The sequence below is a fragment of the Lampetra planeri genome, chromosome 23 (assembly GCF_965212315.1).
Source record: "Lampetra planeri chromosome 23, kcLamPlan1.2.h2, whole genome shotgun sequence".
Taxonomy (NCBI): domain Eukaryota; kingdom Metazoa; phylum Chordata; class Hyperoartia; order Petromyzontiformes; family Petromyzontidae; genus Lampetra; species Lampetra planeri.
Genome location: NC_136129.1, coordinates 2,143,442 through 2,159,975, shown reverse-complemented (window position 1 = coordinate 2,159,975; position 16,534 = coordinate 2,143,442). Strand labels below are relative to the sequence as shown.

The following is a 16,534-nucleotide window of genomic DNA, read 5'->3' as shown; positions in this document are numbered from 1 at the left end:
GTGGCCAGCACCACGCCCGGCCGCCTTTGTCTCCCAGTGGCGATGTTGTCACACATCCCACCAAGCACCTTAATTGGGGCTTAGCCGACATAGGGGAGTCCCAGGACCGGTTCAGATAATCGTCACTGGTGTAGGTGGCCGTGAGCGGGAATCGAACTCGGGTGGCCGGGTGGGTAGCGCAGCGTAGCGCTAACCGCTGCGCCACCGCTCCCCGACTCCCCGTCCATCCTCCCATCATGTGCGCGTCCTCTAACCCTCGCCGCCTGCGTCTCCCCCCCCCCCTCTCCCGCCACCCCCCCTCTCCCGCCCCCCTCCCTCTCTCCAGCCCCTCCCCTCTCTCTCCCCCGCCCCCCCCCCTCCCCCCCTCTCCCGCCCCCCTCTCTCTCTCCCGCCCCCCCCTCTCTCTCTCCCGCCCCCCCTCCCTCCCCCCCTCTCCCGACCCCCCTCCCTCTCCCCCCCTCTCTCTCCCGCCCCCCCCTCTCTATAAAGGCGCCGCGTTTTCACGACGTCGCCACCACCGCAGCTGCGCCGCGCACAGCGAGCCACATTGGGTTCGAATCCCGGCTCCGACTTAAGGTTCGCACGCGTCTTTGTCTTCCCCCTTCTGTGCGCACACGAACCACCTCTCTCATCGATGTAGCGGCGGTGGGGGGGGGGGGCGGGGAGATTGTTTGTTGGTGTTGTTTCTGATTGTTTCGCGCATCGGTTTAATGTCCGACGTTTCGAACCGCGCTGATAACCCAGCACTCATTCACTCCGGCCACTGGCTCGCCTCCTCTTCACTCTCGCATCGCTGCTGTGGTGCGCTGCACGTGAAGCTCACTCGTTCAGTTCTCCAGCCTCCACCACCACCACACTGCAAGCCACAACTACTCACTCACTCACTCACCCACTCACTCACTCACATACTCATTCACTCACCCATTCACTCACTCTCGCACTCACCCACTCACTCACCCACTCACTCACTCACTCACCCACTCACCCACTCACCCACTCACTCACCCACTCACCCACTCACCCACTCACTCACCCATTCACCCATTCACTCACTCACCCACTCACTCACCCACTCACCCACTCACTCACTCACCCACTCACTCACTCACTCACTCACTCACCCACTCACCCATTCACTCACTCACTCACTCACTCACCCACTCACTCACCCACTCACTCACCAACTCACCCAGTCACCCACTCACTCACCCACTCACTCACTCACCCACTCACTCACTCACTCATTCACTCACTCACACACTCAGTCACTCATCCGTTCACCCACTCACTCATTCATTCACTCACCCAATCATTTACTCACCCACTCACTCACCCACCCACTCACTCACCCACTCACTCACTCATTCACTCACTCACTCACTCACCCACTCAGTCACTCATCCGTTCACCCACTCACTCACCCATTCATTCACTCATCCATTCGCTCACTCTCTCACCCACTCACTCACTCAGCCACTCACTCAGCCACTCACTCAGCCACTCACTCAGCCACTCACTCACCCATTCACTCACTCACTCACCCACTCACTCACCCATTCATGCACTCATCAATTTACTCACTCACTCACCCACTCACTCACTGACCCACTCACTCACTCACCCACTCACATACTCACCCACTCACTCACCCATTCATTCACTCACCCACTCAGTTACTCATCCGTTCACCCAGTCACTCACTCACCCATTCAGTCACTCATCCATTCACCCATTCACTCACTCACTCATTCATCCACTCACTCACTCACCCACTCACCACTCAGCAGGTCACCTCACTTCCACATTGGAATCGCCTCTCGCATCTCTACCATCATCATCACTGTCACCACTATCACCATCACCACCATGACCACTACCATCACCACCACCATCATCACTATCATCACCATCATCACCACCATCACCACCATCATCACCATGACCATCACCACCATCATCACCACCATCATCCCCATGACCATCACCACCGTCACCAACCACAACCACCATCATCACTATCATCATCCCCATCACCACCACCACCATCATCATCACCATCGCCATCATCATCCCCAATCTCTCCTAAGAACATCGCTCCACTGGCTAGCGCGTGCGCGCCAATCTACCAGCCACGGCTTGAAGAGTGCTGCGTGTTACTGGTCGCCTCGTGCTAACTAACTCACTAACTCACTCACTCACTAACTCACTCACTAACTCACTCACTCACTCACTCACTAACTCACTCACTCACTCACTCACTAACTCACTCACTAACTCACTCACTAACTCACTCACTCACTAACTAACTCACTCACTCACTAACTCAATCACTCACTCACTCAATCACTCACTAACTCACTCACTAACTCACTCACTCACTAACTCACTCACTCCCTAACTCACTCATTCATCCATTCACTCATTTAAACTCACCTGCTAACACACTCACCCACTCACTAAACTCACCCACTCACTCACAAATTCACTCTACCATCCACCCACTCACCACACTCGTACAATATATTATAATATATTATCATAATTTATTATAATTTATCTATTATCATCTATTATCAACCATTATCATAATAATTTATTATAATCATAATCTATTATCATCATCATCTATTGTCATCTATCATCATCAGCTATCATCATCTATTATCATCATCATGATCAGCTATCATCATCTATTATCATCATCTATTGTCATCGATGTCGATCGTGCTGTTTGTTGCTGACCGCTCTGGCGTTGGGCACTGCGCCCAGAGAGGCCGTATAACCCACACGGCATGAATACATAATACATCTACACACGTCGACACAAATAGATAGAGAACGTCCAGAGAACGTTCACGGGCACGTGTCAGACCCCCTGAGGACGAGAGCGGCGACGTGGCGGGTCGAGACTCGGCGCGCAGTGGCAGCCACAAGGCGCCGCGGAGGCGAAGACGGCCCTAGTGGGCCGTCCCCTGGCGGAGATGGAGCGACGGCAAAGTACAGAGGGATGTTGACTACCTCGCCCGGTGCGCAGGAGGTCGTGGGTCTTGATCCCGACCCTGGCGATGCCTGATGCTGCTGCTGCTGTTGTGTATTTGGAGTTTGCGTGTCTCTCTCTCTCTCTGTTTCCACCTCCACATTTCGGCTCAACATCACGCGCCTCGAGTCTTTGTCCGTGATACATGTACACGCAGAGATGTCGATGATGATGATGATAATCCACTCTTCGTTGGGCCATCGTTCGTGATGGCCAGGCTCCGTGGGGCCTTGCACCTGGTAAAATGACAACATTTCAGTTCGTATTTAGTTATGTAGCGCGCCAGTAGCATGGTCGTAGTTGGGTTCCTGAAGAACACCGCGTTATGGGAAAATCGCGTTATAACAACATAATATAGAACATAAAGCACGGTCCGTGAGATGCGTAACGCAGGCCGAGCAAAGACCGAGCCGCGTGGGTAACATCCAGCAGCATCCAGCAGCAGCATCCAGCAGCATCCCAATGCCTTGTGTGGCGATGATGATGATGATGATGCTGTATCGAGGCAGCAGCCGCTAGAACCGCGTTATATCCAATTCGCGTTCGAGAAAAGTGCGTTCCCTTAAGTATATTCATCATCATGGGACCTCCTTTGCCAGTGCAAAACAGCTGTGTTGGGATGTTAAAACAGCAATCTGAAACCTCCTCCTCATCATCATCATCGTCGTCGTCATCGCGTTATGTCTCCAAGTGGCGTTGTGAAAACAACGCGGGGCGTGATGAGGAGAACAGACAGTAGAACCCCTCACAACGACCACCGCTGTTAGCGACTATAGAGCCCAAGGTGCAGTGTATAGTGTAGTGTATAGTGTAGTATGTAGTGTAGTGTGTAGTGTAGTGTGTAGTAGTGTAGTAGTATAGTGTATAGTAGTGTAGTGTATCGTGTAGTGTGTAGTAGTGTAGTGTATAGTGTAGTATATAGTGGTGTAGTGTATAGTGTAGTGTGTAGTAGTGTAGTGTATAGTAGTGTAAAGTGTAGTGTATAATGTAGTGTATAGTAGTGTAGTGTATCGTGCGTAGTAGTGTAGTGTATAGTGTAGTATATAGTGGTGTAGTGTATAGTGTAGTGTGTAGTCGTATAGTGTATAATAGTGTAGTGTATAGTAGTGTATAGTGTAGTGTATAGTAGTGTAGTGTTTAATGGTGTATAGTGTAGTGTATAGTGGTGTATAGTAGTGTATAGTGTAGTGTAGAGTAGTGTAGTGTATAATGTAGTGTAGTATGTAGTAGTGGAGTGTACAGTAGTGTATAGTGTAGTGCCTCCATAGAGCCAAATGTGTTCGCTTACCGACCATTCCCCTGTTAACGACAGACTGTTATAGGTACAGTAAATATTAATTACAGTGAGGGAAAAAAGTATTTGATCCCATGCTGATTTTGTACGTTTGCCCACTGACGAAGAAATGATCAGTCTATAATTTTAATGGTAGGTTTATTTGAACAGTGAGAGACAGAATAACAACAACAAAAATCCAGATTAACGCATGTCAAAAATGTTATAAATTGATTTGCATTTATATGAGGGAAATAAGTATTGCAAAACATGACTTAGTACTTTGTGGTAAAACACTTGTTGGCAATCACAGAGGTCAGACGTTTCTTGTAGTTGGCCACCAGGTTTGCACACATCTCAGGAGGGATTTTGTCCCACTCCTCTTTGCAGATCTTCTCCAAGTCATTAAGGTTTCGAGGCTGACGTTTGGCAACTCTAACCTTCAGCTCCCTCCACAGATTATCTATGGGATTAAGGTCTGAAGACTGGCTAGGCCACTCCAGGACCTTAATGTGCTTCTTCTTGAGCCACTCCTTTGTTGCCTTAGCCGTGTGTTTTGGGTCAGTGTCATGCTGGAATACCCATCCATGACCCATTTTCAATGCCCTGGCTGAGGGAAGGAGGTTCTCACCCAAGATTTGACGGTACATGGCCCCGTCCATCGTCCCTTTGATGCGGTGAAGTTGTCCTGTCCCCTTAGCAGAAAAACACCCCCAAAGCATAATGTTTCCACCTCCATGTTTGACGGTGTTCTTGGGGTCATAGGCAGCATTCCTCCTCCTCCAAACACGGCGAGTTGAGTTGATGCCAAAGAGCTCCATTTTGGTCTCATCTGACCACAACACTTTCACCCACTTGTCCTCTGAATCATTCAGATGTTCATTGGCAAACTTCATACGGGCATGTATATGTGCTTTCTTGAGCAGGGGGACCTTGCGGGCACTGCAGGATTTCAGTCCTTCACGGCGTAGTGTGTTACCAACTGTTTTCTTGGTGACTATGGTCCCAGCTGCCTTGAGATCATTGACAAGATCCTCCCGTGTAGTTCTAGGCTGATTCCTCACCGTTCTCATGATCATTGCAACTCCACGAGGTGAGATCTTGCATGGAGCCCCAGGCCGAGGGAGATTGACAGTTCTTTTGTGTTTCTTCCATTTGCGAATAATCGCACCAACTGTTGTTACCTTCTCACTAAGCTAATTGGCGATGGTCTTGTAGCCCATTCCAGCCTTGTGTAGGTCTACAATCTTGTCCCTGACATCCTTGGAGAGCTCTTTGGTCTTGGCCATGGTGGAGAGTTTGGAATCTGATTGATTGATTGCTTCTGTGAACAGGTGTCTTTTATACAGGTAACAAGCTGAGATTAGGAGGACTCCCTTTCAGAGTGTGCTCCTAATCTCAGCTCGTTACCTGTATAAAAGACACCTGGGAGCCAGAAATCTTTCTGATTGAGAGGGGGTCAAATACTTATTTCCCTCATTAAAATGCAAATCAATTTATAACATTTTTGACATGCGTTTTTCTGGATTTTGTTGTTGTTATTCTGTCTCTCACTGTTCAAATAAACGTACCATTAAAATTATAGACTGATCATTTCTTTGTCAGTGGGCAAACGTACAAAATCAGCAGGGGATCAGATATTTTTTCCCTCACTGTAATGCATTGATTAACCATGTTTCTTTTAATATCATGTGTTTATAATGTTGTTAGTATCTTTATGCATGAATATAAATTGTTGAATATCAGAAAGTGCATTTTTGAGTGAGAAAGGGGTAATTTCCGATGCTATCAGAACGATTTAAGCCTTCAACGTGCATTCCTATCCTCACTTAACGACCAAATCGCTTAGCGATCGGTCTCGTGGAACCAATCAATCACCGTCGTTAGGAAGAGGAGGTTCCAATGTTGTCAGTTTTACATCAACCGCGTTGTATCCAATTTGCCTTCGCGTTATAGAGAGAGAGAAAACGCGTTATCTAAACACGTTCATCAACCGCGTTGTATCCAATTTGCCTTCGCCCCGGAGCCGGCTGCGTCGTTGAAACGGTGGCGCGTGATCGTGCGAGACGGAGGCATTCATCCAGCAGTAGATAGATCATTGTATGTCTGTTGAACTTCGTTCGCACCAATCATACGCAGCCAACCGTGCTTATCGAAGGTGCAGTGTTAAATATATGGACAGTGTTGAGTCTATGGGCAGTGTTGAGTCCGTGTGCAGTGTTGAATCTATGTGCAGTGTTGAGTCTATGGGAAGTGTTGAGCTATGGACAGTGTTGAGTCTATTGGCAGTGTTGAATCTATGGGTAGTGTTGAGTCTATGGGTAGTGTTGAGTCTATGTGCAGTGTTGAGTCTATGGGCAGTGTTGAGTCTATGGACAGTGTTGAGTCTATGGGCAGTGTTGCGTTTATGTGCAGTGTTGAGTCTATGAGCAGTGTTGAGTCTATGGGCAGTGTTGAGTCTATGGGTAGTGTTAGTCTATGGGCAGTGTTGAGTCTATGAGCAGTGTTGAGTCTATGGGCAGTGTTGAGTCTATGGGCAGTGTTGCGTTTATGTGCAGTGTTGAGTCTATGAGCAGTGTTGAGTCTATGGGCAGTGTTGAGTCTATGGGTAGTGTTAGTCTATGGGCAGTGTTGGTCTATGGGCAGTGTTAGTCTAAGGGTAGTGTTGAGTCTATGGGCAGTGTTAGTCTAAGGGTAGTGTTAGTCTATGGGTAGTGTTAGTCTAAGGGTAGTGTTGAGTCTATGGGCCGTGTTAGTCTAAGGGTAGTGTTAGTCTATGAGTAGTGTTAGTCTAAGGATAGTGTTGAGTCTATGGGCCGTGTTAGTCTAAGGGTAGTATGTATGTACGTGGAATTTTTTTCGTACCGTACGTAGCCAACCGTGCTAATTGTTGGTGCGGGGAAAAACAACACTAAACACACACACATCACATACGCACCACACATACCACACACACGTACCGCATGCACGCCACACACATCACACATATCACACACACACACCACATTCACACATCGCACACACACCACACACATCACACACACACATCACACACACACATCACACACACACATCACACACCACATTCACCACACACACACCACGCACACACCACACACCACGCACACACACCCTACACAGAGACCACACACACACCACACACACACTATACACACCACACACACCAGACACACATACACCACACACACACCACACACACCACACATACACCACACACATCAAACACACACTACACACACACACCACACTACACGCACACACCACACACACACCACACACATCACACACACACATCACACACACACCACACACCACACACACAGAGAGTCACCACACACACACACCACACACACACTCCACACACTCCACACACACACTACACACACACATCACACACTACACACACAGAGAGTCACCACACACACATCACACACACACCACACACACACTACACACACACACTACACATACACCACACACACACATCACACACATTACACACACACATCACACACACACACATCACCCACACACTACACACACACATCACACACCACACACACTACACACACACATCACACACACCCCACACACAGACTACACACACACACATCACACACACACTACACACACACATCACACACACCACACACACAGAGAGTCATCACACGCGCCCTGCACGCGACCACAGCGCTACTGATGGAGGCCGCGCCACCTCCCGCCCCCCACCCGCCCCCAGCCCCCCTCCCGCCCCCCTCCTGCCTCCCTCCCGCCCCCCTCTCGCCCCCCCCCCCGGCCGTTATCTGAGCGGAACGAGGTGACAGCTCTCATCACGCGCGAGACGCGAGACGCGGGGAGCGGGGGGAGGGGCTGGGGGGGCACATGGGGGGGGGGGGGGCACGTGGGGGGGGGGGGGGCACGTGGGGGGGGGGGTACGTAGGGGGGGGGGGGTACGTAGGGGGGGGGGTACGTGAATGTGGATGTGTGTGTGAGTGTGTGTGTCGGTGTACGTGGTGTGTGTGTGTCGGTGTGCGTGGGGGGTGTGTGTGTCGGTGTGTGTGAGTCGCGGAGCGTGGTGTGTGTGTCGGTGTGTGTGTGTCGGGGTGCATGGTGTGTGTGTGTGTTGGGGTGCGTGGTGTGTGTGTGTGTGTCGGTGTGTGTGAGTCGCGGAGCGTGGTGTGTGTGTCGGTGTGTGTGTGTCGGGGTGCGTTGTGTGTGTGTGTCGGTGTACGTGGTGTGTGTGTGTCGGGGTGCGTGGTGTGTGTGTGTCGGGGTGCGTGGTGTGTGTGTTGGTGTGCGTGGTGTGTGAGTCGGTGTGTGTCGGTGTGTGTGTGTCGGTGTACGTGGTGTGTGTGAGTCGGTGTGTGTCGGTGTGTGTGTGTCGGTGTACGTGGTGTGTGTGTGTCGGTGTGCGTGGTGTGTGTGTCGGGGAGCGTGGTGTGTGTGTGTCGGTGTGTGTCGGTGTGTGTGAGTCGGGGTGCGTGGTGGGTGTGTGTCGGGGTGCGTGGTGTGTGTGTGTGTTGGTGTGCGTGGTGTGTGAGTCGGTGTGCGTCGGTGTGTGTGTGTCGGGGTGCGTGGTGTGTGTGTGTCGGGGTGCGTGGTGTGTGTGTGTCGGTGTGCGTGGTGTGTGTGTGTCGGGGTCCGTGGTGTGTGTGTGTCGGTGTGTGTGTGTCGGGGTGCGTGGTGTGTGTGTGTCGGGGTGCGTGGTGTGTGTGTGGTGTGCGTGGTGTGTGTGGTGTGTGTGTGTGGTGTGTGTGTGTGTAGTGTGTGTGTTGGGGTCGCTGGCCCCCGAAGTCCCTCCATGCTCCGTGCGTATGGCAGGGGCCCCGCCGTGCGCCGACCCCTCGCTACTCTGCGAGTAGCTGCTGCCGTCGCTGGGCTCATCGCCCGACGGCTCCCCTCCCTGGTCCGTCCCTCCGTGAGCTCGTGTGAGAGGCATAGCTCGCCGCACGCCCTCGTTCACTTGCAAACGCTGCGTTGTCTCTCCACGGCTCACGCGCTATTAAACGGGGGTCAGGGGTCGGAGGGCGAACGACGCTGCCCTCACACTGCGCGAGTCCCGGCGTCGACAGACGGAGCGGGGACCTGCGGGCGCACCGACCCCTTCCCCCACACTACGAGCGCACACACCTGCACACACGCGACACCCACTCGTGCGTCGCTCTACGCAGCGCTCACTCACGTGGCGAACCACTGTGTACACACGCGCACCCACACACGCCGCTCCGCGCACTCCAACTCAACTCACGTTATGATCGCGCCCCTGTATCACACACGGAGTGAACCCACGCGGCACCCGCTCTAGCGCCGCTCTGCGCAGCGCTCCCCCGAGGCGAGCCGCAGCACGACACTCACCCCTGATTACTCGCGTTATGATCGCGCACCTGTATCGTGTACGGGGTGGACGCACGCACACACACGCAGCTCCCCACGCGACACACTGCTCAACAAGATCACGCGAGACCACTCTTCGCTATTAATGATTTATTGTCCGCTACCTGGAACTAGGTGTTAAATCCGTGAGTCGACGAGGCTGGCCTATGCTGATACCTTTATACCTATTCCCGATGTATCTACTATGATTCTAATTCACCTTCTTACTCACTGTTAGGTGCTCACGGCGGTCCGTTGATCTCCTGCTCGCAGCGTACCGCGGTGCGTCTCACGGACGTCTGGGTCGCTGGGCTGGAGCTAGTGGTGTCGCCTGGTGCTGGAGTCAAGAGCCCGATTTCCCCTTTGCGCTCCCTATTTATCCTCCCTACCTCAAAGGGATGCGGCTCTGAACAATAGGCTCGCGACCCTCTGGCACGCGCACGGCGGTTCCGGGCGCTTTTGATATGCGCGACGCAAATTCCAATCAATCCCTTTCTCACGCAGGCCCCCCCATTATTGCAGTTCATGCGGCGGCGTCCGTCACAAAGGCTCGCCGTGGGAATCTGTGCACGGGCTCCTCGCGCGCCTCCCCTCTCCCGATCTATTCATACCTTCAGCTCAATCATTTACCCTCCCCAACAATTGTGCCTGCGCGCTCAAGCGCAACTATCCCAACCTTCCGCGACTATGCGCAAGAGCCCCTGTGGTCCTGCTACTCATGCTGTCCCGTCCTTCCCCTGCTGGCCTCGTCGACGCGTGGGGGGGGGTGTGTGTGGGGGATGCGTTTCAACCGTGGTGGCCGAATGCCCTTCGCCGCGGCCACACCATATTAAGGCCGGTCGCAGCGCCGCGGTGCAACGTAGCGTCGGGGGAGGTCATCCAATTCCCTGATCGCCGGAAACCGTGAGAGTTAATCCCGATAAGGGTTTCTCGGATAAAAACCGGTCGATCAGGTGTCCTCCCCTTCCCGCTCTATGGGGGGGGGGGATGCGTGCGGGTGTGTTCAAGTGAGGTGAGGTGAGGGGGACGTGGGGTCGGCTCCGTCGCTTGGTGGTGGCGAGGCCGCAGATGGGGCGCCTGCTGAACGGCTTCGTGGCGGCGGCATCACATAGCCCCCCCGAGGTGCCAGTCCCCGTCCCGGGTTGACTGGAGCACCTTGCTTGGGCCGCGCCCACGAGGAAACGTTGCGGGGTCCGGGGGATCCGTCCGGACCTGGTGGCTGGTCTCGGGGTGGGTGGTTCCGTCCTCTGTGGCTCCTGCGGCGGCCTCCTCCTCCACTCCAGCGGCTCTCCCCGTCCTCCGGCACCTGTGGGCTGGGGCACAAACTCAGCAGCGGAAGGGTTTAGGGGCCATCGTCTGCGCCGTCTCCGGACTGGATCGGGGCGTCTCGGGGGCTCGGCGGGGCCCATGTAGTGTGCGAGGCCCCCCAACACGAGGGGTGCGGGTACTCCGGGATTTCGGGGCCTTCGGGTGACGGGGTTCTCTCTCGCCGGGGCCACTTTCCATGGTTTTAAGCGGCGGACATTGACCACCGTCTCTCGACCCCTCTCCCCGCCATAAATTTGTACCGTCCAGGGGGAGATCTGCCGCACCACGGTCCAGGGTCCCCGCCAGTAGGTTGTCAGTTTCCCCACCTGCCCGGCCCCGACGCGAGGGGTGTGTAGCCACACCTTAGCGTCTGTCAGGAATAAGGGGGGTTCCATGCGGGGTCGGGTGTCCTGTTCCTGCCGCCGATGCGTGGCTTCCCCTTGCGGGTATGCTCGGCCTCGGGCTTCTCGCAGAGTCTCCAACAGGTGTTCCACGGGGCGGCTTCTCTCCTCCGGCTGGGGGGAAGGGACGCCGAATAGCAGATCTACGGGTAAACGAGACTCACGGCCGAAAATCATTAAAAACGGGGTTTGTCCCGTCGACGTGTGTACGGTGGTGGCGTAGGCGAAAAGGGCGTAGGGGAGGTGTTCGTCCCAATCCCGTTGATTTGCGGCCGCCATACGTTTGAGTTTCCCCGCTAGGGTCTGATTCATGCGCTCTACCATACCGTTCGCTTGGGGGTGGTACGCTGTGGTTCGGTCCTTCTGGATTCCGAATTCTCAGCACAGTGCCTGGAACAGCTCGGCCTCGAACTCGCTACCCTGGTCGGTGAGGACTCGTTCTGGGATCCCGTGCTTCAGTACGTAATGTTCCACGATAGCCCGGGCCACCACCAAGGCCCGTTTTATCAGGGATGGCCACTGCCACGGGGTAGCGGGTGAAATACTCTACTGCGACTAGGATATACCGGTTGCCTCGATGGGATCGCGGGAATGGCCCCTGTAGATCGATCCCGACCAGCTGATTCGTGCGGCTGACGCGGAACGGCCTTAGGGGTACCTGGTATCGTGCCGGTTTCGGCCCGCACTGCTGACAGGCGCGGCAGCCCTGTACCCAGGCCGCCACGTCTTGTGCCAATTTGGGCCAGAGATACTGGCGACGCAGGGTCTCTCGAGTGCGTCGTTCCCCATCGTGGCCCCCGAGTGGGTGGTCATGCACCAGCCGTAGCAGCTGGGGTCGCACCTGGGCAGGAACACAGATGCACCCCGGCTGGCCGGCCTCGGTTAACTCCCGTACTACTCCGTTCTGCACACACAACCGGGCATACAAACCGCTCCAGGGTCCTGGTAGGGCGCTCTTTTCCTCCCGCAGTGCTGCCTCCACTGCCGCCAGATCGGGATCTCGCTGCTGGGTCTGTCTCAGCTGCTCGTCGTTCAGGCCTGGGAAGGCGCAGCCGACGTCCTCCTGGATCCATCTGATCGGGTCCCGAGCCGCGGGTCCCGCGCTTGCCGGGCGGTCGACGGGATCCTCGGTGCCACCTGTAAGGGTCTCTGTGGCGCACACTGCACTCTCCCTCGCTGGGGGGGGGTCAGTGGCCGCGGCCTCTCGGGGGTCCATTGCCTGCCGGCAGCGTCCCCCCGTGAAACACGGGCAGGCCTCCTCCGCCCTTGTCTCGGCGTACACCGTGGGCCGCCTCGACAAGGCGTCCGCGTTTGCATGCGTCCGGCCAGCCCGATACTCGATTTGCAGGTTGTACTCCTGCAACTGTGCCAACCACCGGGCCATCTGCCCCCGTGGCTCCTTGAATGTAAGAAGGAACTGCAGAGCATAATGGTCAGTGCGTACGCGACATTTCCTGCCGTACAAATACGGCCGGAACTGCTTACATGCGAAAATCACGGCGTACAACTCTTGGCGGGTCACGCAATAGTTCAGCTCGGCCCCACTCAAGGTCCGGCTGGCGTACGCGATGACTCGTTCCGTCCCATCCTGTACCTGTGACAACACCGCGCCCAGCCCGCTGCTGCAGGCGTCGGTGTGCAAAATAAAATTGGTGGTAAAATCGGGGAAAGCGAGGGTGGGGGCGTGGGTGAGGTGGTCTTTGAGAGTGGTGAAGGCCGTCTGGCAGGCCCCCGTCCACTGATAGGGGTGCTTAGGGGAGGTGAGTTGGGTGAGGGGGCGTGCAATCTCGCTGAATCCCTTTACAAATCGACGATAATAGGTGGCGAGCCCTAAAAATGATCGGATCTCCGTCAGATTCCTTGGCCGTGGCCACTCCACTATGGCGCGTACCTTCTCCGGATCGGTGTGCACGCCTGCCTCGCTGACGCGGTGCCCGAGGTACCCCACCTCGCGTTGTGCGATGTAACACTTACGTGGCTTGAGCTTGAGATGAGCTGCTTGCAGTCGCTGGAATACCTCCCGTAACCTGGACCAATGCTCAGACAAAGATCTACTGAACACTATCACATCGTCCAAGTAAATCAGGCACTGTTCCCATTGCAAGCCCCGCATCACCAACTCCATCAGCCGCTGGAACGTCGCGGGCGCATTGGTGAGTCCGAAAGGGAGTACTCGAAACTCGAATAGCCCCATCAGGGTGGTGAATGCGGTTTTCGGCCGATCCTCCTCCGCCATCTCCACCTGCCAGTACCCGGACGCGAGATCGAGGGTGGAAAAATATCGCGCTCCGGCGAGGCTGTCGAAGGTGTCGTCGATGCGGGGTGTGGGGAAGGCATCGCCGAGCGTGACTGCATTCAGTTTACGGTAATCGACGCAGAACCGGGTTGACCCATCCTTTTTCGTTACTAGTACCACTGAGGCTGACCAGGGGCTCGCCGAGGGCTGAATTATGTTATCGCGAAGCATGTCCCCAACTGCCTCTTTGATTTGGGCGCGTTCGGGTGCGCCCACTCGGTACGCAGGGAGTTTGATGGGTCGGGCTGCACCGGTGTCAATTTGGTGCTTAACAAGGTCGGTCCGACCCACGTCCGAGTCGTGTTCACTGAATACGTCGGCATACTCCCGCAGTAACACGCGCAGCCGATCGGCCTCTCCCTTAGGTAAATCCGCCCATGGTACATGTAACGCATCGAGCAGGGGAATGACCTCGGCTCGGGGAGTCGGGCCGACTCGCCAGGCCAGGTCCTGGTCACCCTCAGGACGACCGGGGTCCTCAGCCCAGAGTGCGAACACCGAGTCGTTAGAGTGGCGTGCGTGCAGGGGGTGTATGGTGGCTATCGGGGTGTGCCGTCGCAGTATCGCTGGGGTACTGTGGGGGTTAAACATCCACATAAACAATCGGTCCCCATCTGCGTTTACCAACGTGGCGGATCCAACGACCCCATACCGTTTTGCCAACTCTGGGTGAGGAGTTAGCATTACCTCTCCTGATGGTCGGAGCGCGGGGTCGGTGGGGGATGTTGCCACCGGCACCAGCATCTCGGTGAGCGGCCCGATGGTGACTGCCGTCGCCAGGATAGCGGCCACAGGTGCGAAGCGGGGGCGCGTTGATTCTCGTCCCAGGAACGGTATCCGCTCGCCGTTGCTCTCCATGGTGGCATCGCTGGCGGGGTTGCACGTTGAGTCCCAGCTGTTCTAAGAGGTCGGTACCTGCGATACACTCGTGACACAACGCACTCGACACGTAGAACTCCTGGTTGCACACCTGGCTGCCTATGCGGACCTCTAGGGTGGCTCTCCCCAGCAGCCCCATTCCGGCTCCGCTCGCCGTGTGCAGCGCGCGGTCCGGTGCCTGCAGGTGACGCACGTCGACCTCGATCGCGCTGCAGTGCGCTGCGCTCACGAGCGAGGCCACCGCCCCCGTGTCCAGCAGGATTCGGGTACGCACTCCGTTTACCTCCCCTTCCACCAGCGACGTGGCCCCCGTGATTCCCGCCACCAGCTCCCGCAGCCAGTCGCCAGGAGTCGCCGCGTTCCTTGGTGTCGTGGCTGGAATCTGTGTGGAGATCGCTCGCTCGCCATTATCATTACGGCTGGTTTGGGTCGGGTCTACGTCGATTTCATCCCCCGGTGGTCCCCTCTCTAGGGGGACCTTAGTGTTTGACCTATGCATCTGCCTCGCACGGGCAGGCTGAGGGCAGTCCCTCCTGAGATGCCCTCGCCGGTCGCACACATAACACGTCTGGGAAGGGGTGGTGGCTCCGTAGTGGGCCCCCTGCCCGCTCCCTCTCCCTGTACGCAGTTGTTCTAACTCGGACTCTAATTGGGATACTTTCCCGGCCAGCCCCCCTACTGTGGAGTGTAGTTCACCCATCTCAGACTGGATGGTCTTCACATTTTTATTCGCTTCCTCGCGTACTTGGGTTACCTTACCGTCCATTCGGTCTACCCGGCCAGCAATATCTCCCATGCCGGTCTGTAACCCGGCTACCCACCCCGGGGTCGTCTCGCGGGGTCTCTGGGGTTCTCTTGCCCGTCTCCTTATGGGGCTGGCGGGCTCCTCCTCATCCTCCTCCTCGTCAGGGATGAGGCTCGCCACGGTGCACTCCTGTCCCGACCCTCGGAGCTGCACGCGTTCACTGGAGAGCTCCTCACACTCCAGTGCTTGCTCGACTAGGGTATCGAAGGGGAGGCCTGCGCTACCCCTTTTGGGCTGCCACCATGCGGTGCGAGCTAGGTACCTGAGTAGCTTGTCTGCAGCTAGCGCGTCAATGACCTCCTTCGCGAACTCTGGGCGGGCGATCCGGGTTAGTGATCACACGTCCTCGGCGTAGTCTCGAAAGTCCTCGCCAGGTTGGCATCGGCGTGCCTCTAAGGCCGTCTTTGCCTGTATCGCGTTGCGCGTGCCGAAACGCCGATCTAATCTACGCATTAGTTCCTCTAGTTGGGTTTGCGCGCTTTCGGGTAGGGCCTCTACAAAGTCGGCTGCCCGCCCCTCCAGGTTCAACGTAAGATGTCGTAACGCCTGCGCGTCCGACCAGCCATTAAGCTCTTTAGCACCTATGATATTGCGGGAAAACGCTTTCCATGTAGGGGTCCCCTGGCCGGTGAACACATGCCTTACCTTTGCGTGGAGTAACGCGCTAACTTCCCGTGAAGATGTGAGGGTTCGTACGACTTCTGACACCAAATTGTTGGGGTCGCTGGCCCCCGAAGTCCCTCCATGCTCCATGCGTATGGCAGGGGCCCCGCCGTGTGCCGACCCCTCGCAACTCTGCGAGTAGCTGCTGCCGTCGCTGGGCTCATCGGCTGACGGCTCCCCTCCCTGGTCCGTCCCTCCGCGAGCTCGTGTGAGAGGCATAGCTCGCCGCCCGCTCTCGTTCACCTGCAAACGCTGCGTTGTCTCTCCATGGCTCACGCGCTATTAAACGGGGGTCAGGGGTAGGAGGGCGAACGACGCTGCCCTCACACTACGCAAGACAGACGGAGCGGGGACCTGCGGGCGCACCGACCCCTTCCCCCACACTACGAGCGCACACACCTGCACACACGCGACACCCACTCGTGCGCCGCTCTACGCAGCGCTCACTCACGTGGCGAACCACTGTGTACACACGCGC

General features: G+C 55.9%; 1 protein-coding gene across 1 annotated transcript in view; it reads left to right on the top strand.

Annotated features, from left to right (window-relative positions):
- The first annotated feature begins 526 nt into the window (after window positions 1–526).
- Window positions 527–16,534, top strand: part of LOC144726508 (uncharacterized) — a 33,471-nt gene continuing 17,463 nt past the window's right edge. The window contains exon 1 of the mRNA XM_078605305.1: window positions 527–576. The gene's annotated coding sequence lies outside the window, so the exon portion shown is untranslated. The remainder of the gene's footprint in view (window positions 577–16,534) is intronic.